The sequence below is a fragment of the Hemicordylus capensis genome, chromosome 2, assembly GCF_027244095.1.
Source record: "Hemicordylus capensis ecotype Gifberg chromosome 2, rHemCap1.1.pri, whole genome shotgun sequence".
NCBI lineage: Eukaryota > Metazoa > Chordata > Lepidosauria > Squamata > Cordylidae > Hemicordylus > Hemicordylus capensis.
The window spans coordinates 173,953,208-173,978,958 of NC_069658.1; the positions used below are offsets into that span (position 1 = coordinate 173,953,208).

A 25,751-nucleotide genomic window follows, 5' to 3' on the forward strand; every position below is an offset into this window, starting at 1 on the left:
GCAGGGGGAAGAGTGAGGTTGGTTTGTAAAGCCACCAGTCCAGATCCAACTAATCAGCACTGGGCACAACCAGCTTCTGCTGCAAACAAACAGAACCAGTTTCCTCCAAGCTTGATCCTGGAGAAGAGTGTACATTCGCAGCATGTACATTTCCACAGTGGTTCCATCCCTCATATTATGAATGTTAGTGTGGGCTTCATTGAACAAAACATGACTTCTGAGTTGCTGCGAGGCATAGGAGAATTCTACCGTGGCAACTGGCTCATGATGGTTTGTTGAGTCATACTAACCACCAGGGTGGGCAAAACTAAGCATGACATGCAAACATGGTCATGTCAGAAAACCAGGACAGCCCTTTTCTTTTGCAAGAGAAAAGCAGCTTCAGGAGGGGGCAGGGGAAGGAAGAAGTGCTCAATTCTTCCCCAAGCAGCCTTTCTCCAGCTCTGAAAAGCTCCCAGATGCTTCCTAGTTCCTACCCCAGCACAATTGTGAGCTGCACACAGGCAGCTGGAACTCCATGGAGAGAAGGCAGCTAAGGTAGAAGAAGCTACTGCATGAGGCAACCATCATAGGGATGTGCACGAATTGTGATTCAGAGCGTGATTCGTAACATCCCCGACACCTTAAAACCAGAGGAGAGCAGGTCCATACCTGCTTCTCCACTGCTCGCTGCCACTTCCTGAATCGGTGGTGTCCCTTGTGGCTATCTTCATGTGCCAGCGGCAGTGTTCCCGCTAATTTTTCCCCAGTAGTGAGTGGAATGAGTTTTATTCTGGGCAGCAGTATCACGGCAGTGTGTGCACATGTGCATTATTATGTGCCACTATAGATGCAACACACAGACACATGGACACACACACTTGGTCCATTTGTCTCAATATAAATGTGCCTCTAATATGTTGTTTTTACAATTTCCTTAATAACTGTTTCTTAAAATAGCCTCCCAGTCATACACTTACAGCATAGTGTAAACATAACATTTGATTTAAACTATTAGATACTTTCACAGAAATACATCTGAAATGAAGAATGCTGTTCAAACTTCATTCTATAGTAATGATTTTAATCAACATTATTATATATTTCTTTTTAATTTATCATTTCATGTATAATGGTAGAGCGTCAACATTGCCTTGACTCACTAGGCACCCTAGTAACATAGCACATTCATGTGTAATTAAAATCCCAATAGGGTATTTTATTTAATATACAAATAAGTTAAAGAGATAGTATTAGGATAGGTTGAAGGAAATTTATAAGAGGTAGTAAAGGGAATTTACAGAGATCACCGGTAAGAGGCTATGCATGCATGAAGGTAATGAACACAAACTGGGAACAAAAGCATGGATGGAGGGTGATGCTGGTGTCTGGGAGCCTAAACCCTTTGGTAAAAGAAGCACAGTGCGAACAATAGTATTTGACAATCTTGGCAGCACCAAAAATGTGAAATTATTCAAGAGGAGGTGAGGAATTAATGGCTATCACACCATATATGAAGGAAGAGCGAGCATAGGAGGCAAAAGGGAGTTGGGGAAAGCAGACAGAGAGAGAAGGAACACAACTGGAAGGGAAGAGAAGAGAAGACGCTGTGGTCTGCGCCAACAGACCTGGTCTGGCTGAGAGTCACCCAGAAATGCTGGGATAAGCCCCCCCCCGGGGGCACCCCTCAGCGCCGAGAAGGGCCAAAGAGTCACCAAGAACACTGGGGGTACTCCCCGCCACAGTGCTGCTACCCCCCACTAGCCATGTAGCTGCTCACAAAAACCACCGAGGTGGAGCCCCACTGCAAACTCACTCCAGTCCTGATGCCTCTTTTCCGCGTTAGAAAGGAAATAAGAAGGTTCACCACTAGGAGAGACTCAGAGTCGGAGCCACACAAGAGCTCAAGCGATGGGCGGGGCGAAGTGGAGGTGTGAGCTCTTGCCAGGAGAGGATCGGGCTTGTCCTGGCAAGAGCCCACCTGGCAGTAGCGAAGAGGACTCCTAGAGGGAGTTGGGAGACAGACAATTCCTCGCACAAGAGCCCAAGCAGCAGACGGGGAGAGGTGGCGTGGGCGGGAAGAGAAGCTCAGGTGATGGGGAAAGGCAGCAGGGGTGAGAGCAGCAGCCGCAGAGGAAATGGCACTTCCTGGGAGTACCAGGGGAGCAGCAGCCAGCAGCAAGAGAGAGCAAGGGAGTGGCTCTAAAGGATCACTGTGTGGGGGGCCTGGAGGATGTGCGTGCATGCACAGCCGCGCACCTTAGAGGGAATGGTGACCAGCGGTGCTCTCCTTCAGCTGCTCCCGCATGATGCTGGCATGCATATGGCCTCCACGCATGTGCGGTGGCCGTTTGCATGGTCAGCATGGTTGCCGATCACACCACAATCAATCCATCACTGGCCTAACGCAGATATCATGCATGAACATGCAGGAGCAGCGTGTGAAACAATCAGAGAGACCATCAGTCCCCCACACTGAGCCCTCCTCCTGACTCACTCAGAAAGGGGGAAGCAATATCAGGAGATGGAGTGGTGCAGGATCCTGACATGCCACTTGGGCCCACCCTGGAGCAAGGCAAAGCATGGCCTGGATAATGTGGCGCTGGCCAAAGCTATGGGAGGAAGTTGGGTTAGGGTCGGGGCGTAGCAAGGTTGGAGTGGGCCCAGAGACAAGATTTTAAAATGGACTACCTCACTGAAGCTCAGCTCATGAAGTAAAGAAATCTTAAATGAGGCTGAATAGTGATAACAAAAAGCATAGTAAAGTTATATCTCCTATGTGCCACAATAGAACATCATCCTAAATTATTTTTTAAAAGGTTTTGTAAATTGTGGAAGATCCAAGTCATTTAATGGTACTAGAGAGAGAGATGCTGTTCTGGTAGCTCCAGGTCTTAACACTCACATCAGTTTCGGAGGATGAATACAACTGAAGGAAGCCCGGGCGGGTGTGTGGCTGGGGGAGTCAGTCATGTGACTTGCCTCGGGGGGGGCAAGGCAGTGGGCCCCCAGGCAACTGTCTCCCCTTGCCCTATTATAGTTACGCCCCTGGCAAGGGCAGAGGCGTAACTAGGGAAAACAGCGCCCGGGGCAAGCACTGAAATGGTGCCCCCCGTGCCACCCCCAATATACTACATTATACTTAGGTTTTTCCTCACAAGCGCCCGACGCTGCCGCCGCCGCCAAGCCAGGCCAGTGACTGGCCGCCAGGCGCCAGCAAAGCAATGGGGGGGCGAGGGCGGCGTGGAAGGGACCGCTCGTGGGGGAGGGGGCGCCGACGCACTCCCTTGACTGCTGCAGCGCTGCTGCACCGAGCAGGAAACATTTGTATTAACAAAAAATTTTTAAAAAAATTAAAAAAAAAATTTTGTCATGGCGGCACCCCCCACGTGACCAGAAAAGATGGCGCCCGGGGCACGTGCCCCCCCTGCCCCCCCTATAGTTACGCCTCTGGGCAAGGGTGATGGCAGTGTTGGATGCTGGCACAGCAGGTGGCAAGAGCAATGGCAGAGAGGCAGGGCTTCAGACTCCTGAGATGGCCCAAGGATAGGAGGAGCTAAGTTCAGGAAACTCTGAAGGGCAGCTGGGCTAAGAAGTTCATTGGGTAAGGTTGAGACAGTCAATGGAAGAGCAAGTGGGAGGCCTCTGAAGGGATGTGTAGATCAAATCAAGGTAGACAGATATGCAAAGGTCAATGATGAGGTGGTGTTGTAGTGTTCATCTGAATCGCCCTTCTACACATGCTTCAAAACCCTTCTGGAGCCTGTGTAGAGAGACAATTCAGATGAACGCATCTCTCACACAATTAAAGGACACACTAAGAAAGCATCAGCACATCCATCAGTTACATTAGGGTGACATCCATCAGTGACATCACCATGACCCTGATGTTATTGAGTGTGTGGGGCTCTATTCATCTGGACTGACCTTTGGAGGATTGTGGGGAGGAATAACATTTTTCCCTAGCTGGGAAATATATATACACTAGTGTATAGCTTCAGGCTTTCCTGGGCAATAAGTTGACCTACGTAGACACCAGAAGCCAGCCATGCTCCCAGAGATGCAACCACATTCACAAAGGGAGCCATTATCATCCATGTGGCTTAAAGAACACATTGGTTTTGTATGTAACCAGGAAGTGTGTGCCCAAGGACAGCTGACAAGGAACCAAAACAAATCAAGAAGATGTGACGATCATGGGAGACTGGCCTGTAGAATGCACTTAACCAGCTTGTAGACCTGTGATGACTGCCTTTAGGTCAGTCACAGTGTGTCCTTTCAGCTGAAATGGTCTGAACTCACATTCTGAATTCTGAATTCACATTCTCAGTGAGTCATGCAGTCACAAAGTGTGCCATGCTCAGGATGTGGGGTTCACCGCTGCACTTCCCTGAAGTGAAATGTTAAATTATTGTGAGTTCTGTGGCCTGAAAAAGTTGGGGGCATCTACTACTTGGGAGTAGGAAGTCATACTCATGTGTAAAAAATAATGACTCTGGATGAGGGTTAACAAGGAGTCTAGGAGAAAACTTAGTAAGTAATGCTACTTTGCTGATGGCTTTAACGAAGGCATGTGCCAATTTTTTCAAAGCAGACCTAACTGATGTAATGGATTGTACAGTCATCGTTTGCTGCTTCTTCTAGTTTTGCATTCTTTCTGTAAGCATTATCTGATTTGTAATGATCTATGGCTAAAACAATAAAATGAACTGAAACTAACACGGAAGGCACACAGATTTGTTGCCTGCATTTACATGTAATGTTCATTTCTGCTCGGAGTGCGGCAGTCATCCAGTGAACATGCATACGAGTCACAAAGCACTTCAATACACAGCAAGTGCTGTTCATTTATTATTTATTTTATTTTTATTTTAAACATATTTGTATAACAACCCCACCCCCAAAAGCAAGTCTCTGGGTGATTTACAACAAAACATTTAACCAAAATACTACAGATAAAGCCAGAGTAGGTTTGCAAAGATTTAGTCTCTCGTTTCTCTTCAAGACTTTTACTTAACTTTCGAAAGAAGAAAAGCCTACTCATGAGGTATTGTGCACGTGCCAGTATAAAAGGCTGAAGAAGTTACCTTTAAGTAGCCCTTAAGTCCTGGGCTGTCCAGGTCACTGGACAGCCAAAGCAGGTCATAAGGCCCAGAGAAGATGAAGTATCTCATTTCTCTTGTCAGACCATCAAACCAATTACAGCATGGCTAAGTTCTTTTAAATAGCAATTAATATACTAGGGATGTGCATGGAACCGGTTCCGTGCACTCCTGGGAGGTGGGGGGGGGTTGCTTTAAGGAGCAAGAAGGGTGCCCTCCCCCCCCCGCCGCCACTGCGTTTCCCCGCTGCTGCCAAAACCACACAAGCACTGGCCACTTCCGATGTTATGCTGACTGGTACTCAGCCGCCCCGCATCAGCAGTTTTGGCAGCAGTTCTGGCAGGGGAAACATGGCAAGGGAGGTGAGGGTACCCTCCCCGTGCCTTAAAGCAACCACCACCACCACCTCTGAACTGGTTCGAATGCCGGCATTTCAAACTGGTTCAGTGCTCCACAAAAGGAGCGCCAAACCAGTTCCGTGCACATCCCTAGAATATACACCACCTAATGACTATTGTAGTGGAATAACTTACTATGTCATTGTATACTGTATACTCATAAAGCTATATTGTTGCTATATTGTTTTATGAACAATGTGTTCTTTTCTTCATGTTTCTGTACAGGTCAAAGATTGTAAGAAACTTTAATCTATCTATCTGTCATAGAAAAATAAATAGACCTCTTTGCTTCAGGTCCACTAAAAAGTAAAGAGGCCTCTACTTAATCTGAAAGCTCCACCTTTTTCAGATAGGACTCCAGGGAAAAGACACCCTAGCAAGTTTGCCTAGCCACCTCAGTTTTCTAGCCCTCATGCTGAGGGAGCACACATTTTGCTCTTCTGAGGGAAATTTCCCCTTTTCGCTGGGGAAATGCACTATAGCTTACTTTCCAAATGAATAACCCTGCCACACTGTATACCTTCTCCACACAAAATGCTAAAACGTAACATCATTTACAGAAGCTGTCAAAGAGAAAAACAATCCTCCAGTATGCATAATATGCACTGTTCTAAAATGACTAATTTGGTAATTGTGTGTTTTTTTAATCACACACTTGAGCAATAACAAAATCACTGTAAGGAGGAAATTAGGAGGAAATTCAGCTCCCCTCATCCATGCATCCCTTCTTCTTGTAAAAATCAGACCAACTCACCACTCACTACCACCCGATGCTTTACAAATGAAAGGGCCATACGCCTGAATCAACAAACAAAAGTGGCTGACCCAGACACCTAGCCCCTGGCATTGAAAGGGATCATCACTGGGTGCACCTCTAGAATCGGTGCCTCTTGGAAGCATTCTTCTCACAAGAGGCTACTTGAGCAACTTCAGGGAAGATATAACATTCTCCCATCTTTAAAAACCCTCTGCAAGAACCAGACATCCCTGCTTTGCTTTCCATTGCCAAAACTGCTGCTTGCTGCACTGCAAGCTTAAGAAAATATGCTGCATTTTCCTTGTTTGTTACATATGCATAATGCTGTCCTTCCTTCAAGGAGTTCAGAGTAGCATTTTAGCCCAACAGGCCTACGAGGCAGAAAGATAAACACTTCCCAAAGGCTACCAAGAGAGCTTCCTGGATCCAACCCAACCCACAACCACCCAGGCCAATGCAGTGGTGCTCTCAGGGCAAAACTGGATCTGTGACTGAATCTGGCAAACTGCCATTCAGGGTGGGGGTTCTACCACTGGAAGGAGGAGCCTGTCTCCTATGCCAATTTCCTAATGGACCCCACCAACTGAAGCTGCTAATTAACCCCGCTAGGGAAAACATGGGTACAGCATAGTGGGGCAAGCAGAAGTCCCTTTCATTCTTAAGCGCTTCACCCTAGTGCTACAGTCCTGAACCAAACTGGGGTCCCTCACACCTGCTGTATGTGGAAAAGACAAGACCTCCCAACAACAGAGCACCCTCCCATCTAAGATGTGCTCAAAATCATTTTGCTGCCCAGGGCTGGACTGGGGGCACTGAGAGGGTGGTGGGATGTATGTGGGGAGGGCGCCAGTTTTTGAGCAAAATGGGTACTTAAGGGTGGGAGTATTCACTGCTGCTGAGTGCAGTGGGGCACAGGGGCACCCAGCAGGTGGGGTGCCCCGGGAATATGCCCTGTTGCCCCGTGGGCCAGTCTGAGCCATGCTGCCTCATTACAGAGGTGCCAAAATGATTCGAGCTGTTGCAGCCAAATAGTTTCAAGGCGTGCGGGGAAGAGTGGATCTTCCACACACACACCCCGCAGCCTCACTGCAGCGCTGTCAGTTCCAAAAAGCTGTGCCACGCAGCTGCATTGTTGCTCTCAGCAGCCACAGCGGTACTGTGAATGCCAACACCATGCGTGGGCTGCTGGGAGCAGCACCGCAGCCACGTGGTGCAGCTTTTTAGAACCAACAACGCCATGGTAGGGTGGCAGAGGGCCAGGTAAGACCTGTGTGCCTCCCTTTAAAGCTACCACTCTCCACCCCCCGCAGCTGAATATCCCTACTCCCGTCTAGTCAGGCCCTCACAAACACTTTTCTCCAGTAAGGCAAACTCTGTGGGGACTCCCAACTGCCCTTGCCATGCTGGACCCTCAACAGAAGGAAGAGACCAGATTTAGGGTTATTTTTGTGGCTGGGAGGGTACGGAAAGGGTCATCCAGATTTGGGTGGATTATACACCAAGGACAGATCTAGAGCACCACTGCCATTCCTCCCTAGTGATGTGCTGGTTCAGTATGCTTCATGCTCATTTTAGAGACCACTTTGCACAATGGCTTGTTGCCCCTATTGAGTGCTTCTTCAAATCCCAGTGAAGCAAGAGTTCAGATCAAGCATTGATTCCCTATATTATCTTGGGCAAACCACTTTGACAGCAGTGTGGGTGGGGCTGAAGTTCTTCAGCAAAAGCCCTATTGATTAATGGGAGCAAATAGAGCTTATTAAATTATGCATTAGTTGCTCCCTGCCCCTGGTTGGAAAGCAACAATGGGATTCTGTTGTTCAGATTACAACCCATTCACTTTAAATCCCAGATCAATCCATATCCACTAAAGCAAATCACTTTCTCCTAGCCTCAGTTCCTACCTATAAAATAGACATAATAGCAATGACTCTTGCTAAAATTTAAAATAATAAAATATGAAGTAATTAAAAACCAACCCTTTGGGACAGGTCCACGAATAATAAAATTTCCAGAGTTGTTTGAACTGAACAGTCATGTTTTTATAGAGCAAATGTTCTTGGGTTTTTCCAAAGATATGGTATTTGGCTGATTTTATAACTATAAAGAAATTGCAGATGTCAAGTTTTTTGGACAGAGGGTGTTTAAACAAACTGAACATTTTGTGACCCAAAAGACTCTGCATGCCTGATAAATTATTAGTTGATTTTATAAAAGGTAGGTTTCCCCCAGATATTACAATGAGATCATGGAATTTATTTTTTTTAAGTAAAGGTGTCTGCTATTTATTAATCTTGGTATTCTCACTTCTTGCCATGAGGAGTTGAGAGAGAGAGAGAGAGAGAGAGAGAGATGAAGAGATGGATTCAAAATACTTAAAGGCATTTACACTCCCTCGCCTCCTCAGTGTAGTAGCCTAGCTAGCTCTTGCTTATGGGTGTCAGGCTGCCCGATGGGCTGGAAGGAAAGGGTTTTTTTGCTGAGCTCCACACTGAAAAGTTCTTGTCTAATGCAGGGATATATCATTGTTTAAAAAACCAAATTTGAGCAGCCTTTTTAGTTTATTAATCTACTATTTTTCTTAAAATTAACACAGAAAAATTAGACATTATTCAGCATCATATACAATATAGATACATAATGCCATCATGTCATTCTATGTTTTCCACAGGGGTTCCAAATCTTGGGTCCCCAGATGTTATTGGATCTGGGGTCTGTTATTGGAACTTTCATCTTCCTCAGCCACAATGGTATGTGTTCATGGCAGCTGTGGATGATGGAAGCTGTAGTCCAACATCTCAGGATCCATGGCTGAGAACTCCTGTGGTACAGCATAGCCCTATTAACCTAAAAAAAAAAAAGTATAACCATTGGAACAAGACTACCATCTATCTCATATACTAATATTATGCAGTGGGCAACCAATCTTCAGTGCTCATTTCACACTCAGGTTCCAGACCTTCAAAAAGTGAATAGTTTTTGTATGTTTGTTAATGGCTGACTAGTTAAAGTCTAGCAACTACTAATCAATATCATTCATAATCAATATCATAGCCTTCAGAAGTTTCATATTGTACAACATATATTAATTGGTTAGAGCTATTCATAAGCCAACTATTGCAAACATTGGGGCTATTCTTATGATCACAAAAATTGGGCTAGGAAAATCCTAGCCTGATCTTTGTGATCGTAAGAACCACCAGGCTCGCAGCTGAGCCCAGTGGTTCTGGAGCGGCTAACCTGCTCCTGTAGCCCGCCCTTTAGACTGGGTTTGCAGAGCGAGTGCTCCGCAAACCCGGGCTATCTGCTTGTGAGTAGCCACGGCGTGGCTCCGCGCCGTGGCTACTCATGAGAAGACCCCCAGCCAGGAGGCTTAAAAGAAGCCTCCCGGCTTGGGGGTCTCCCCAGTATGCCCTGTGCGCTTGTGCACAGGGCATACTGGGGCTTCCAAGGGTCGCGTGGCCCCCGAGCTCCCCAGCATCCGTCAGCTCCATCTCGGAGCCGGCCATCGTGTGGGCAGCCGATCTGGCCGCCCAGGGCTCCCTGCCCGTTCATTAGCGAGAAGAGAGGGCTTAGCCTGCTCTTCCCGCTCACGGCTAGGAACCGGGTCTCACTGATCGTGAGACCCGGTCCATTGTCACATACCAATTGCCAGAACCTTTGATGCCATTGTGTCATGTTGAGAAAATTTTAAACTGTACAGGAGTTGTGAACCCCATAAACAGAAGTATCCATATTTTATCCAGCAACAAGCAGTTCAAATCTCTCTCCCATTTCATCATACAGTTTTTTGCACCAATTGGTTATTTATTAATGTCAAAAGATTTTGTTTTTTAAATTATCTTCCCAGAAAAATGTGTTCATTTTTCAGATTCTGTTGGTTCTCTTAACAGGTCATACTTTCTATTTTGTATGTACAGAAAACGTATTTGAAAGCATTAGGAGGGCTTGTGCAAATTCTCTGCTCATTTTTTAAGAGCAGAGAGATAAGACTTCCATTTGTGCTTGAAAAGTGTCAGGCTCAGAAGTGCGAGGTGAGATCTGGTCTGCAGCTTGTTTCTATAGGAGGATCATGAAAGTACAAGGCAGAAGAGGGTCTCGATGGCCAAAGAGCTGCAAGGATTAGCCAAGTAGGGTGGAAAGAAACATTCAGATGTTTCCCTTCCTCAACCCACTCAACCAATCCTTGCAGCTCTCCTGTGTACATATGTCTGAGAAATCTGTACACAGAGAACCCCACACTTCCTATAGAAATAAACTGCCCCCCAGATTTTATCTCCTAGTTTCTGATCCTGAAATTTTGCAAGCGCAGGAGGATGCCTCTCTCTGTCTTCTGTCCCTTTTCTGAAACACAGGAAGAAAAACATAGCCATATGGAACACTTTCCTTCTTTCAAGCTTTATCAAGGCATCCAATTTTCATGAGACACACTTACTCTGCTTTAGAGCCTCCCTCCCCTGTACTTTATCACACCTCAGCACCCCATATGATGCACACAAATATGTTAAGGTTTTTGTGCTCTTTGAAAGTCCACACTTGCCATTTTCTAGTGTGGGATGGCCACAGGCCTAGGGAATAGTCCAGGGATCCTCAACGTTGGGCCCCCAGATGTTCTTGGACTTCAACTCCCATAATCCCCAGCCAAAGGCCACTGGGCCTGGGGATTATGGGAGTTGAAGTCCAAGAACATCTGGAGGCCCAACGCTGAGGATCCCTGGAATAGTCCATCAGGGAGTGCTATACTTTGCAATAATAGGAACACCTTTATGTGGTTTTTGGCAGGTAGCTAATTGTATACTTTGAAGTCTGTGGTGTCGAGGTCAGAACATTTGATGTTGGACCAGGAAACTCAAGGTTGAATCCCTCAGCCACGAAGCTTCCAGGAGAGCTGTGGGCAAGTCACAATCCCTCACAGTCCTGTGAGAGCCAGCCCAGTCATGCCCAACCCTCTCTGCTACAGCCCCATGCACCTGTCTCACCCTGTAAGCTGAGATTTGCTGCCACATCCCTAATAGGGGATTCCCAAGGTGTATTGACAAAGGAATAGCATCTTAATAAATTAGTGCTGAGTCTGGATGCTTGGGTCCCCCCTCTGCCCCTCCCTGACTGTTCATTCTCCTTGTTCAGCGCCAAGCCATGAGTGTGCCTCTGGAGTTTCATTGGGAATAAGGATCAAGTAACGTTTTGAACTGCAATTTTGGCACAGCCTTCCCACATACAGGGCCTGAGGTGCCATTGGACAAGGCCAACATACCAGCCTGTAATAGGTGCTGGTATGTCCATCCAACATACTATAATGCCCTTATACAAATCTATGGTGCAGCCACATCCGGAGTACTGCATACAGCTTTGGTCACCGTATCTTAAGAAGGATATTGTAGAAGGTGCAGAAGAGGGCAACCAAAATCATCAGGGGCCTGGAGCACTTTCCTTATGAGGCTCGGCTACAGCATCTGGGGCCCTTTACCTTGGAAAAGAGGTGACTAAGGGGAGGCATGATCAAAGTGTATAAAATTATGCATGGAGTGGAGAGGGTAGACAGAGAGAAATTTTTCTCCCTCTCTCACAACACTAGAACCAGGGGTCACCCCATGAAACTGAAAGTTGGGAGATTTAGAACCAATAAGAGGAAGTACTTTTTCACACAGCGCATAATTAATCTATGGAATTCCTTGCCATGGGATGTGGTGATGGCCACCAGCTTGGATGGCTTTAAAAGGGGCTTAGACAGATTCATGGAGGACAGGTCTATCAATGGCTACTAGTCTGGTGGCTGTGGGTCATCTCCAGCCTCAGAGGCATGATGCCTTTCAATGCCAGTTGCAGGGGAGCAACAGCAGGAGAGAGGGCATGCACATACCTCTTGCCTGTGGGTTCCCCAGAGGCATCTGGTGGGCCACTGTGCGAAACAGGATGCTGGACTAGATGGGCCTTGGGCCCGATCCAGCAGGGCTGTTCACATGTTCTTAAAGAGGAATTTGATTAAATTCATTCTCATTCTCTTCCTTCTCAGTCTCTGTGAATAACCTAATACCCCCTTCCCCCATCTCAGCACTGAGCTTCCCCCCAAGACAGTTTATGCTAAAGGTATGACCAGCCATCATCAAAAATCTACAAGATTGGCATCCTTGGAGTCACTCACTGGGTGACTCTGGGCCAGTCATATATCTCTCAGCCTAACCTACCTCACAGGGTTGTTGTGAGGATAAAAATAAGCATGCACACTGCTCTGAGCTCTTCGGACGAAGAGCAGGATATAAATGTAAAAGAAGAAGAAGAAGAAGAAGAAGAATGCACCTGAACAAAGTCTGGATACACAGCTCCTGGAACCTGAGAAACAGGATGAACTGAACCACCTCAGTGAAGGCTGCTTCTTTCTACACAAAGCTGTGGGGCTCAGAGGAGCTGGGCTGGTGCACTGCAATCCTGCCCACTGGCCTAATGCTGTTTAAAGCCTACAATTCTACCTTGCTGTTTTTTCATATTATGTTAATTACTCTGCATTATCGTCACTTCCATATACAGTAACTGAGTTTTCTGAGTATGTATGTATGCATGCAATTCCTTTTTTTGGTACAACACACACACACAGAGCATAGCCAATTGTTCTGTAGTACATTTAACCACCCATTTGATTTCTTTCACCTCATCCCCTAGCTCAAATATCGGAGGAGCAGAGCAAGCTGTAAGACAGACGTCTCTTGGGAGGGCCCCACTGTTTGCCTAGTAATACTGTTTGACTGCTTTCCCAATACCTGACCTCAGTCTTCCTAAGCCTTCCCAACAGAAGACAGACCCAAGTCCCTAAAGGCTTTACTAGGAAAGGGAAACTTTGTGAACACTGATTTCGTGGGATAAGCACACACCACCTTCCTGTGATGAGAGATCCATACAATTTTGCTTATTGTTTGGGGCCAAAAACAGCATCTTCTGTGGTATTCAGTTAGTAGCCACCTCAGAGGTGACCAAATGATCTAGACAGCCCTGCCACCACCTTGTCCTGCCACACTGGACATGAGACATGTATATCCCCTCCTCTGGTCTAACTAGAGATGACTCTCCACTTCCACACTAGTACTTCTTGGCACAGACTGGAGATAGATGTAACTGCTTTAGCCAGCAGCAAATCATATGGATGCTGAAAAGGTTACTTTCACTCTCCCAACCCCTGGATAGCCTAGCTCTCTTCATATACAAGCAGAGACTGAAGGCATCAAGTTAGATGCCATTTGAAGTGGTCGAGCTATCCTGCCCCAGCCCAACACCACATTTTGGAGGTCAAGTGATTATTCTTCGGAAGCACCTACAAATTTGGACAAATCACTGGTTCTGTACCCCAAGACTGAAGACAAGGTGTTGTATGTAGTAGTCCCCCCTCCACAGGGAGTTCAAGGTAAATTGAAATAATACACTATTTTGAATTACCTTGGTAGAGTTGACACTGGCCTTACTTTCACCTCTAGCAAACAGATTTTTGTATTGCTCAGGCACCTGCTAAATCTCGAGACTATAGTGGGACAATAAATGTGTGGTTACGTCACAGGGAACTAACTTCTCTCTCAAATCACTTTCTATGATCTCAAAAAGTATGATTAGTTTGTCTTTAATTACTATTTGTTTTAAATAATTAAAGCAAGATTGTATTTGGGGCAGGCTTCCCAGTAGCTACCATAGCCCCAGGCCTAGGGGTGCCATATTTTGGCAGGCACCAGAGAGGGGGCACTCCAGAGAGTGCGTGTTTATTTCTGTGGGGACGCTGAAAGTGCCTGACTGGTGGACTCAGAAAGTTGAGGAGTGGGCTGGCCTAGGAGTTCCTGGGGTGTGGGAATCTGCCTGATTGTATTAGGCATGCATACTAAAGACAGAAATCCCTTGTTTGGGTGTGGGGGAGGGATTGTTAGTATCATCATAAATACAGGTCAATCATCATGAGATACATGAGATACTCTTAAAAATATGCAGAGATGTGATGGTTTTGCAGTTTAGCCTTGAATATATCCAAGAGTAGGACTGTCATTTTTATGCTGCCTCCTGAATCTGAAATGGAGCCTTGGGCAGCTACTAGGCAAAACAGAGAGAATGAGAGTTCTATTAGAGTTCTAACCCATTCTCTCCACGCAGCGGGCCCATCTCCCCATCATCCTGGTCCGCGAAGCCCCTTCTCTTCCACATTCCTCTCCACCCAGGTGCAGCGGCCCCTTTAAGACAGCTTCAGCCAGCTGCCAGGCACACATGGATCCAATTAGGTCCTGCTTGCAAGACCTAGAAGTTCAGCAGCTGGGTGGGGTCTCCCTGGAAGTCTGCCTTTCCCCTGCTTCTCTTCCACTCAGATCATGGCCTAGGAATCCTGCATCTCATAGTAAGACTTCATAGCTCAGGGCAGTGGGAAAGGGTGGCAATTGTGGTTTTGTACATGGCCCTGCACTCTGCACCAATGCAGCTGCCTCTGGTGCACAGCAGTTATTTAGAAAGGGATGCCTCAGCTTCATATTAGGTCTGCCTGATTGGCAGAAGCTGAGGGATAGGCTCGACGGCAATCTGGAGTGAAGTAATGCAGATATGAAAATAAGCACTTAAGATTCTTTTTATTGAGAACATTTTTCTGTTTAAACATTCTCTGGCATATCCTACCAGCAAAGCCTTTTCAGGTTGCAGCTGAAGGTCTCCGACAAAACAGAAGACACACTCCTTTCTTCCCCTCCCTATTACTGGTTAAGAGCAATTAATCTATTGAGCATAAGAACAATTAACCTTAACCTATTACTGCTTAAGAGCTGACAGAGGCACAGGCCTGGGAGCCTATTTTATTCCTGAATGTATAACGTTCAGAACAAGGAAGGCCACGCTGGACAACTGACAAAACAGCCACTCTCTGCACTGGCCACAAAGATCTTCGGCTGAATTGCCCAACTCAGAGACCTCAAAGGTGGGGTGGGAGGGTGCCGAGCAGAGGCGTAGCCACAATGTAATGGGCAGGCGGGGGAGAGGGAGAAATGACCCTGGGCCCCTTGGGGGCTAGGTGTCCACTGGCTGCTTCCCATCTTTGCCACGGACCTTGGGGATCTGGTCCGTGGCCTCCTGTCTCCGGGGGGAGGTTTCCTTCAAATGTTCTGAGGGGACCTCCCCAGAGGCTTGCTGACACCCCGTGCCCACCGGCCGTGCCGCTCCTTGTGGTGGCAGCTGGTGGGCTGAGTCTCTGAGCTGAAGATGCCCCTGCAAAAAGATTGAAGGGGGTTCTCTGAACTCTTTTTTGAACGCCTGAGCCACACAATATTTGGGGAGGATTTCAATCTGAAGTCAAAGAATGACTTGACTGATCACACAATGACCGATTCAAACTCACAGCTCTAACAGAAAAAGGTGGTGAGGGGGAGTCACCCTTTTTTGTGGACTTGCCACTAGGACTAGAAGCACAAGGAGGAGGTCGGGGTGTGTGAAAAGGGAACTAGGCTGTGGTAAGCGATCCTGAGCACGTGTCTTCAGAAAACACCACCCCTGCCTTGGCTCAAAGGCTCTCTGCTGTTGCTAGTATAGAGGTATATTCATGTGTGTGCCCAAGAGTGGGATTTTGCCCATTTAGTTTCACATTCACTGCACACAGGACAAGAGGAGACCCTCATGTTTAGGGAAGAATGCCACAATCATTTACATGGTGGGGGGAGAAACAGGAACAGTAAATGAGTCCAACTGTTAGTTGGGGTGGTGGAAGTAAGGAACCTATTTCAAACTCCAGACAGTGGAAGTGCACGTGAAGAGGCCCATAAAGGACTTGGCAGAGGCCAGCTGCAGTCAGCCACACCCCAGCCCTTTCCTAGGAGCAGAAGGGGAGGGGGGGCTGGATTTTAATAAGAGTCTCCGGCTGGCATGAAAGAGCCAATTGTATGATCTTGCCGAACTCCCAAAGCCCACTTACACAATGAGGCCCTTCAGCCAACAACGCTGGAGCTGCCCCCTTCCACCCCGCAGGCAACGCTTGATGCTTTCGGAGCGCCAGGGCTGGGAGATCTGCAGATGCATGGTGACCAAAAATGGTCACACCCATAACCATTCCAAGGCCAGTACTTGTACCAGTGTGTAGAAAAAACATCCAGTAATGATTCATGTTCAAATCAGAAGGAATTCCAACATCAGAAGGAATTCCAACACTCAACAGAACCAGAGTAGAAGCAGCTACATGATGCATGACCTCTGGAGCAGCAAACTGCTGGGGTTCAAAGTAGTTTGCAGTTTCTAGCAAGATGAACCTCAGTTGTAGCCCACTGGGATCAGGAAGTGGATCCTTCCCCCTCCCACACACTTGGCTCTCCCTACAGACAGCCCTGGGTTTGTCCTCCCCTTCCTCACTCCAGCTCTTCTGGGACACTGTTATTGGCTAGAAGCTACCACACCAGGTCATCTGTGGGCATGCCCTCAACTGCCACCATTGCCATGGGGGAAGACTTGTGGGATGGGCCATCAGGGTCTAGTGGTCTTTGCGGTGGGGAAAATTTTGTTATCTAAAGCCACAGGGGAGAAGGGATAAAGTGCAATTCCCTGCACTTTCCCCAGCCATAAACATGGCCTGACAACCATCCCATAACTAGATATCTTTTTCCAGCTAACAAGCCACTTCTTGCAAACATTCTACCAAATTAAGATTAAAAATAAAGCTTGCAAATGGAGGACAGTCATGCAAAATAAACCTATCTGCATAGATCACATTGACCTGCATCATTTATTCCAAGAACATAATCTGCATTTTCTTGATGCTGAATTTGTGGTTCATTGGCACAGAATTTTCCATGCTTCAGTGCAAAATCATGTTGCGTGTGTGTCTGGGCCATGGCTTCTCTCATAAAAATAGACCTTTATGCGGTGTACCTTCCGCTTCACTTTAATTTCAAACCTGTGCCATCTTTTAGTTTTAATATAAAGCATAGTTTATGCATTCTAATATTCACAATTAAAAGACATTTGCATGAAACATTTAGCATCATAATTTGTATAATCTCATGAGTGTGTGTGTGTGCACACACACGCATCATTGGAGCTCCACTGACACACAGCTTGACCAGTGCGGACTAAAAACAACAACCCCAGTTTCCATTAAAAGAAAGTCCCAGTGTCTCCTCCTTTGTATAGATGCTGCTGCCAAGCAAAGGCAGGTCTCTTTCAGGGCAGCAGGGACTGGGCCAGAATCCCTTTCAACACGATGATTCTACCCCAAGTAAGAAAAAAGTGCTTTCTGGGTAGCATAGAAAAGGGCTGCAGCAAAGTTGGAGTGGGCTCTGGGACAAGAAGCAAAGATGCACACCTGAGCCTCCCACCTTCTCCCTACAATTTTTGCTTCATAAGAAAAACAAAACATTCTTAGCACCTCTTTTCTCTTACTCCTCTGCAAATAATATCACATACTCCCCACTACCTGCAAACATGTTCACACAGACATTTATGTGCATGCATTCCCCTGATGCAGCCTGCAGACTTTAAAGAAAACATATATACCTATTACAATCACCACATATTCATACATCAACAATGAAAAGCAAGCAGTCACCAAGTTGGTAGGCAAGGACATTTATCCCCCCTGCCCCCCACCGCCTTGCTCACTTACATTTACCCCTGGACCCTGGTATAGAAGTTCTTGGTAAACCACGCAGGCAAGACCTACAGTAATGTGCATTTATTTGGTAGTGGCAAACTCTTTGATTTTAAGTGTTGTCTCCGGACATCCTGTGTTAGAGCATCTTGTGCAAAAACCATCCTTTTTGGTCAGAATGACGGCTGGTGTATCTCAAAGCAGACAGTCTCTTGGTCATGGAGGTGTACAATATGTGTAGCCCCAAATTTATTTTAGGGGTGCAAGCACCTGTAAACTTCAGTTCCTTATTCAGGCTGCTCAGGCTTGGAATGTACAAAACTGAATTCAGTCTCATGCAATATGTGAAGTTTGTAAGGAAACTACAGAGTTCCCCTCTCTCATTCCATTTTACTCTATTTGGGGAAAGAGCTGAGTGCCTGCAGTCATTATCTGTCACCACTGATGGGCTAGTTAGCTCGTAACCTTCAAACCACTCACAGAAGGCTGTTAATTAGTTAATTGCTAATCATCTCCTAATCGGCTCACTTCCCCCCAGCTGTGAGCCTCCCATGACATCAGTCAGACAATAAAATGGAATGCCTGCAGGATCCCAAGGACAGGGTGAGGTTAGGACACAAATGGTTGCTTCAGGCACCCCCCACCTTTCCTCTGGAAGATGCCACCCCAAGCACCATTGTCTCTAAAGGGCTCGATCACCTTCCTGCACAGGAGCCAAATACAGTACGAGTCTGCATTGGCTGCTACACCACAGCCCTTTATAAGACTGCCCCCCTGTACCCGATAAGCATTTAAGAAGTTCCCCTCTCATGTCCCCCAACTCCCCACTGCCAAACCCATCTCCCCCAACCCCCCAAAGTGTATTTTCTCTCTCACAAAACAGATTTAAGTGAGGCTGCTTCTCCAGCTTTCCCTAGGCCTGCACTCCTACAGCTACTTGTACATAAGAATATAGGAAGGAAGCTGCCTTATACCGAGTCAGACCACTGGTCCATATAGCTCAATATTGTCTACACAGACTGGCAGCGGCTTTTCCAAGGTTGCATCAGTATTACGGTATTTATTGATGCATTACTGTAACCTCAGTGATGGGACTGGTAGTATTATTCAGGACAAACACCCCTTAGGGGAACCTGCCTTGAAGCTGCAGGTTGCCCACAGCCAGCCAGAAAGCTCTGTGCCCAGCCTAGTGTCCTCTTCCAAAATACTGCTCACACGGATCCTGTGCTCAGTGCCGGCCCACGCCATTTGCTGCCTGAAGTGGAGCGCCATAGGGCACCCAGGCCTTTATCTTTTTGTCCTGTTAAAATCACAACTTGTGTTTTGGGCGGTATAGAAATGTATGAAATAAATAAATAATCAATCTCCAATTCCTTCCTTCCTTCCAAACTTCTTTCCATCCCTCCTTTTTTTATTAGAAAGGGAAGAGGACAACCAGCATGGTGCCATTTAACTCCCTTCCCTCTTTTGGGCTATCCAGGGGGAGGGCGGGGCTAAGTAAACTGCTGTGCTGCCTGTGGGAACTGGCCCACGATCCACCCCTGGAAGCAGCCTGCTTCACCCTGCTTCACGGCCGGGCTGGCTCCGGCTGGGCTCCACCTCGGAGGCAGCTGCTTTCCTACACCAACCCACCCCACCCATTAGGGACAAAGGGACTTGCAGTTTGTAACCAGATTCAAGACGGATGCCTCCAAACTCTCTGTACTATTAATATCTATGCAACGTGCTGGCCAGGAATGTTTCTTTAAGCTGTCTGGACACTGAGCAGCCCACCTCACGGCACCCAATCTTTAAGATGGCACTTCTGTGTGCCCCCAACTGCCCAGAGTCAAGCGGCTGGCCACCCTTGCTCCATTCTCGCAGCTTGTGGGGAGAAAGGCTGCTCCTAGACCACAACCACTCAGCCAGTCAGGAAATCCAGCTCTTTTAGATGAGGTCAAGACACAAGCCCCATTCAGATATTATAGTGTACTAGCTGATCTGGTGCAGAGCATCTGTGCCCCTACTTCGTCGCCTGGCCTGGAAGCCCTGCCCCTTATCCCAGATGTATAGGAGTGACCAATGAAGTGCCCCCCTTCCTCCCCACTATTACCATCTCACACATTCAGTACAAAGCCCTGGGGTAGAGAAGAGAACTGCTTTTGGTGTTCCTGCTACAGAGGGCCTGTGAAGAACCAAGGGGTTTCCCTGGGCTTTCTTGGGATCTATCCTCATTACAGAGATGGCTCTATATCCCAATTTAGGAGCACGCTGCTCTTTTGAGGTAGGCTGCTGCCAGTTGAAGCCTGATCTAGAGTCACTGACCAGCCTCAGACATGGCTTCAACAACTTAGAACTGTGTGGCTTGGGACTTACAGGCACTGTACAGCCAGAACCCACACAACTCAGCTGTAAAAAATAATAAAATAATAAATAATAAACTGAAATCCAGGTGAAGCTGGGTGGGCCAAGCAATCTGGGTGAGATGCTTAAAATCTGGGTAAAACCCAGAATTTCGTGGGGCATGGCAATTCTACTTGTGACAAAATAGCTGGGGTTCTTGACCCTATTTCATCGTGATTAAAGTGGGGAAGGCTTCCCCACTCTTTCTGAGATAGACATTTCTGGGATCCAATGAAAGGAGCCAGCGTATTTCTGATGTAATGTCTGTCTTAGGCCAATCCAGGGTTGAGGTTTTCCCTCCAAACTGGAGGTTCTTCCTCCTTAATGGGTCTGAACTTCCATGTCCAAAGGCAGGTCTGGTTTGAGCTGGGTATCTATTGTGAAAGATGGCTCTGTCCTTTCAATGTCAAGAGGCAAGAGAGACGGCACTCATTCAGTAATGGAAGGGAAGAAGTCCCCCATTCAGCGCACTCAGGGTGAGTTAAGATGGAGATCTGTGTTTTGTCACAGGGCTCCAAAGGACACATATGATCATGCTTGAAGAATCAGAGCAAGGGACCAAACATTCTACCCCTCCCACAGACACAGGATCTTTGAAGTGTCTGGCCTTCCTTGGCTCTCCTTCTTGCTACATAGGAGCCATTTGGTCCCAGAAAGTCTGTTTAACATGTCTGTAAAGTTATCCCTTTACCAGCTTTGTTTCTCTTGTTATGGAGGCCAACAAGGCAATACTGAAGATACCCACCTCTTTTCTCTTGGGCCCAAACAATGTAGCCTTCCACTGAAAACACAAGCCTACAGTGGAGCATCCAGATCTAAACAAAGCAGGGGTGTAGCTATAATTGAGTGAAAGGGTTCAAAGAACACGTACCCCCAGCTCCTGAGGGCCCTCTAGCTCCTTCCCGCCCTATTTTCTTCATTATCTCCCTCATTCTGGGGGCCGGCCAGAGAGACGGGCCCCCTCTCCCCTAGCTACACCCCTGAAACAAAGGAATCAGTGGTAGTCTTCAAAACCCAGCCAAAAACAGTCATGGCAGTCTTCAGGATCAGTTTAATTTGAAGGCATGTGAAAGATCAAATGTGCAGGGGACAGTATACCATTAAGGAGAATTTAATACTTGTAGAAGCAAAGTGTGACACACTGCAAAAAGATAAAATATGTTTCCACTGTTTGACAACAGCAACTAAGCAATAAACCACAGTGCTTCCTAAATATCGGGGAAGGGCTACTCTCACATTCCCTTCCTTAACTCAGCCCTTCCTCTGATGTCAGCCTCTTCTTTCCTTTCTGGAGGGCAGAGGCACATTTTGCCTGGGCTTTCTGCAAAAACAGCATTTAATCTAAACAAAATCTAAAGAATTGCCTCTTCAACACATTGAGAATCAAGAATCTGAGGAAAGGGCTCCTCTACTGAACCTTCTAGTACAGGGGTTCCCAACCTCAGATCCCCAGATGATAATGTACTACAATGTCCATCATCCCCAGCCACAAGGGCCAGGCCATTGTGGCTGGGGCTGATGGGTGTTGTACTACAACAACATCCGGGGATCCGAGGTTGGGAACCCCTGTACTAGTAGATCATTTCTATCAAGTCTGGATTGCATTTAGGGGGCAAAATAAACATCTGGATGGGACCTGGGAAGCTTTACATACACATCTATGTTAGATAACTCACAGCTGCCTACTCATCCTGGAGCACTCCCAGGTTTCCAGTACTCCAGAGCAGCTCCTCAAAAGTTAGCTAGAGGATGGACTGCCCTAGAAGATATATGTGAGGCTTGTTACTCACACGGGGTTTGCAAACGCATTGTGTGCAGAATAGCTGAAGATTCTGCAGCAGGAAACTCACTTTTACTAATCTGTCTATAATCTAAAAGCAAGGCCCCAACAATCCATTCTATTCTCTCAACATTCCATCGTACTGTTGTGTGTGCGGCCAAGGAACAAGAGCCAGGATAAGACAAACAGAATGAAGCCAGCCCCTATGGGGCAGTGTAAAAGGGTTATAATCTGGGACATAGCTGAGGGGGGACAAAACCCACTTCTCGCTCCACACACAGAGCAAGAAGTTGAGGCCCACCAAAATAACATCTCCAAGGACACTCCTTTACTTTCTCTCTCCTAAATGAGTGGTTGTCAATTGCTTCTGCTGGAAACAAAATCCATTAAGAGTTTGCATTTGGAGACAACACTGTTAAGTGGACAAACATTTCCCCATCCCTGACCATAAGTATCCAAGCCTCCACTAACACACACATTATGGGGAGGGGGATACTACATACCTATGTACTTTAGTCACCACACAGTTCCTGTCCATATGCAGGGTCTATGCAATATACAGACTGCCTTCTAAACAATTTGCTGGTCAATGGCCAAATAAACTTATCTCTCTTCTACACCACATGATCATGGGCATTTCACTAGCTTTAGACTAAAAACACTGGACACTTGATGGAATTAACATGCAACAAGATAGAGAAGGAGAAGGGGTTCCTCACTCACCCCCACCTCTGACACCAAGGGTTGTATGAACAAGAAGCTTCATGAAGAAGGACTGGAGGAATTTAGGGAACAATTCCAGGCTAGTCTCCCAACTGTTCAGGGGGTCCTAATGGCCCAAAGGGGATGGCCCAACTTGTCTGAAAAGCACCAGATACAAGGCTCTTCGAATGCCCCAGCAACTGCAGGAGTTGGCGCATGCAGCTGCCCGGCCCAATCTCATCTTCTCCACTGGATGGCTGCCCAGATGTTCTCAATTAAGCCTCACTCTTTCCATACACCTCCCCCTCCTCAGCTGGCTCTTTTTCCGGGGACCCAACAGAACCCGCCTCCCATCCTTCTGCTGACACTGTGGAGAGAGATTTGACAGGAGGCCCCGCCTACTCCCCCCACCCACCCCCACCCTTCTAAATCCTGCCATTCCTCTGGTGAACCTCCAGCCCCCAATGTTTATTGTTCCTGCCCCACTGATTCTTGTGGGCAGAGAACTTGAAATCCAAGCTCCCCCCACCTCTCTCCGGAGGTCCCAAAGCAAGGAGCTGCCAACGTCAGCCCGGCAGGCATAAGGGGGAGGCGGGGGCGGTGAAGAGAAGAAAGTCTCACCAAGTAGAAAACAACTTTACAAACCAGAGTTCCGACTCCCAGCAAGCCAGCGCTCTTGCGCTGTTTAATCGCAAACAGCTGTAGATGACCACACTGTGTTGCGCCCCCCCGCCCCGAAACTCCTCCCAGCTCCAAAACAGGCAGGGAGAACTGTGGAGCAAATCGCAAGAGAAATGGGGCGGCGGGCGGCAAGAAAGAAATACACAGATGTTTGTTCTTCAATTTAGGTCCCCCCCCCCCCCCCCCAGCTTGGGGGCGTGTGGTGGGGGTGGGGAGAGAAGCGGCGTTTTAAATTAAAACCATAAGATTGAGACAGCGCCTCAGTACAAGTGGGCTCGCTTTGTCTAGCGCTGGAAATAAAAGTGGACTTTAGCTGCAACCGATCAACGCTACGCATTTTTTAGAAGCTAATCAAATCAAACCGATTCGTGTCGCCCTCAGAAAAGATGTGAAGCGGCGGGCTGATGCTTTGCTTATCCGTACCACGAAGGAAATAAGACTGAAGCAGGGCAGGGAAGACCACAGAAAGCAAGTCCCCACCCTCCGAAACCTACCCAAAGCGAAGACGTTCCCTCTCTTGCCTTCCCGAGCTGGCTTCGGATTCCCCCCTCAGCACGACGATCGCTTCCTAGAGTCCAACGAAAGGATGGGAGAAAAAGAAGACAATTCAGTGGAGATGCAGAAGTTTAAGGAAAGTATCGGGGAAAGGGCGTATTTGGAGGCGGGCAGGCAAAGCAGCGGAGCCGGAGCATCTCTTCGTTTGCTCTACCAGGGAGGCGACGGGGGGCTGCTTGGGACCCCCAGCGCGTCAAGGCGGCGGTACCTTCTCAGCCTGAGACGCGCCGCTCCCGGCTCCAGCAGAGGGTCCCCCGCCGGCAACACGAACTTGCTCCCCTAGGCGCCACCCCATCCCCGTTAAGGCCACGCCTCCTCCGTAGGGAAGAGGCGGTGCCACGACCGTCGGGATGCGGCGGAGAAAGAGACGGCTTTGCTACGCTCTTTGCAGCCGGAGGCTGATTTGTGAATTGTTCTGTACAGAGTATGTAAGTGTGGTGTCTTTAGCTTCCCTGCGCCTTCAAAATGGCAAAAAGCCTCAAAGAGTCTCTGTGTGCCCATTCGTCAGTAATTTGAGGGGAACTTCCAGCGTGCAAAGGGATGGCAATACTTACTGGGGGGCCGTCACTGGATTGAGTCTTGATCAATCGGAATCAATTTTAATGCAAATAATAGTTCTTCTGACGAAATAAGCACTCTCTCTTTGCAGATGAAACATGCATGTGTTGTAGCAGATTCTGTCTCAGAAGGAATCTCCCGTTCATTCCACGGGGAGGTAGTGGAAAGAGGTGGACAGTCTTGTTCCTGTGCAAAGGCATCTGCAGCTACCCCATGGATCTGTAAGTTCATAATTTTTCTAACCCTGCTTTCCATTTAATTAGGGGCATCTCTTACAATCAAAGTTTTTACTCCATCAGCTCAGCATTGGGACTCTAACTCGTGGCAGTCCCCTTGAAAGGCATAGGACTTCTTTCCACATAAAGATGCACCATATCAGGCTGCACATCATTCGGACTTTGTTCCACAACTTGACCATCAGCCTTGGGTTTCCTACATTGTCCAAGAGTAGACAGGTGAAGAGGTGATGTAGGCCTCTGCTGATAATTGCCAGAGGGGCCCTGAGCCACCAAAAGGGGGGGAGCCCTGCATGTCTGTCAGTTCCAAGGCACAGTGTTCACTGTGGCACAACCAACCAGACATCTGCAATACCTAACAGGTAGCCCACACATAGCAGGGAGTTGCCAACAGAGAAGCATGGACAGTTTCATGATGTGGATAAGTGTGCTGATCTCCCCAGTAATAACTGCCAGTATCTTTGCATTAGAACTGATGCTCTTGAGTCTACCCAAAGGGGCTGTGGGATGGACAGCCTGTTCTCACCCAACAGCATGGGATGCAAGTCTCTGGCTTGTGCAGGGCCCAGGGCAAAAATAGTTCAGGGTCTCCCATGATGAATCAATATTATTCCGACCCTGCCAGACCTACAAGAGTCTGTGGCTGGGCTGCATTTGGGGGGCCTTATAAGTGTGTGGCCCTTAGCAACCACTCCCCTAGCGCGCCCCCCCCCCACTTCAGACAGCCCTGAAAGGAAGAGGAAAGCTCGGGCAAATGTAAAACCATTGCACTGAATGTGACAACATCCATTTAGGAGAAACAGAGGAAAGTATTTACTGTGGAAGTTAACAACAGGCATAAAAGGTAAGTGCAGAGTCTTCACATTTCTAAAGGGCCTCGTGTACCCACAATAACAATGTACTGGACACATATCTGGGGAAGATTTTAGATTGCTTGAATGAGTTCTGCTGTCTCAGGGGCACTTCTTGAAGACATGTTGGTCACAGAAATAGCTACTAGAAAATAGGGGTGTGCATGGAACCGCCACACTGCGGTCCAGCAC

General features: G+C 47.5%; 1 protein-coding gene across 4 annotated transcripts in view; it reads right to left on the reverse strand.

The window, feature by feature from the left end:
• KANK2 (KN motif and ankyrin repeat domains 2) overlaps nt 1–24,234 on the reverse strand; it is a 106,598-nt gene extending 82,364 nt beyond the window's left edge. For 2 of the 4 annotated variants that reach the window (XM_053291873.1, XM_053291867.1), the window contains exons 1-2: nt 24,123–24,234; nt 23,854–23,927 (exon numbers count right to left, since the gene is read on the reverse strand). The gene's annotated coding sequence lies outside the window, so the exon portion shown is untranslated. The other 2 variants (XM_053291870.1, XM_053291871.1) reach the window with 2 other exon arrangements.
• Nucleotides 24,235–25,751: the final 1,517 nt, after the last annotated feature.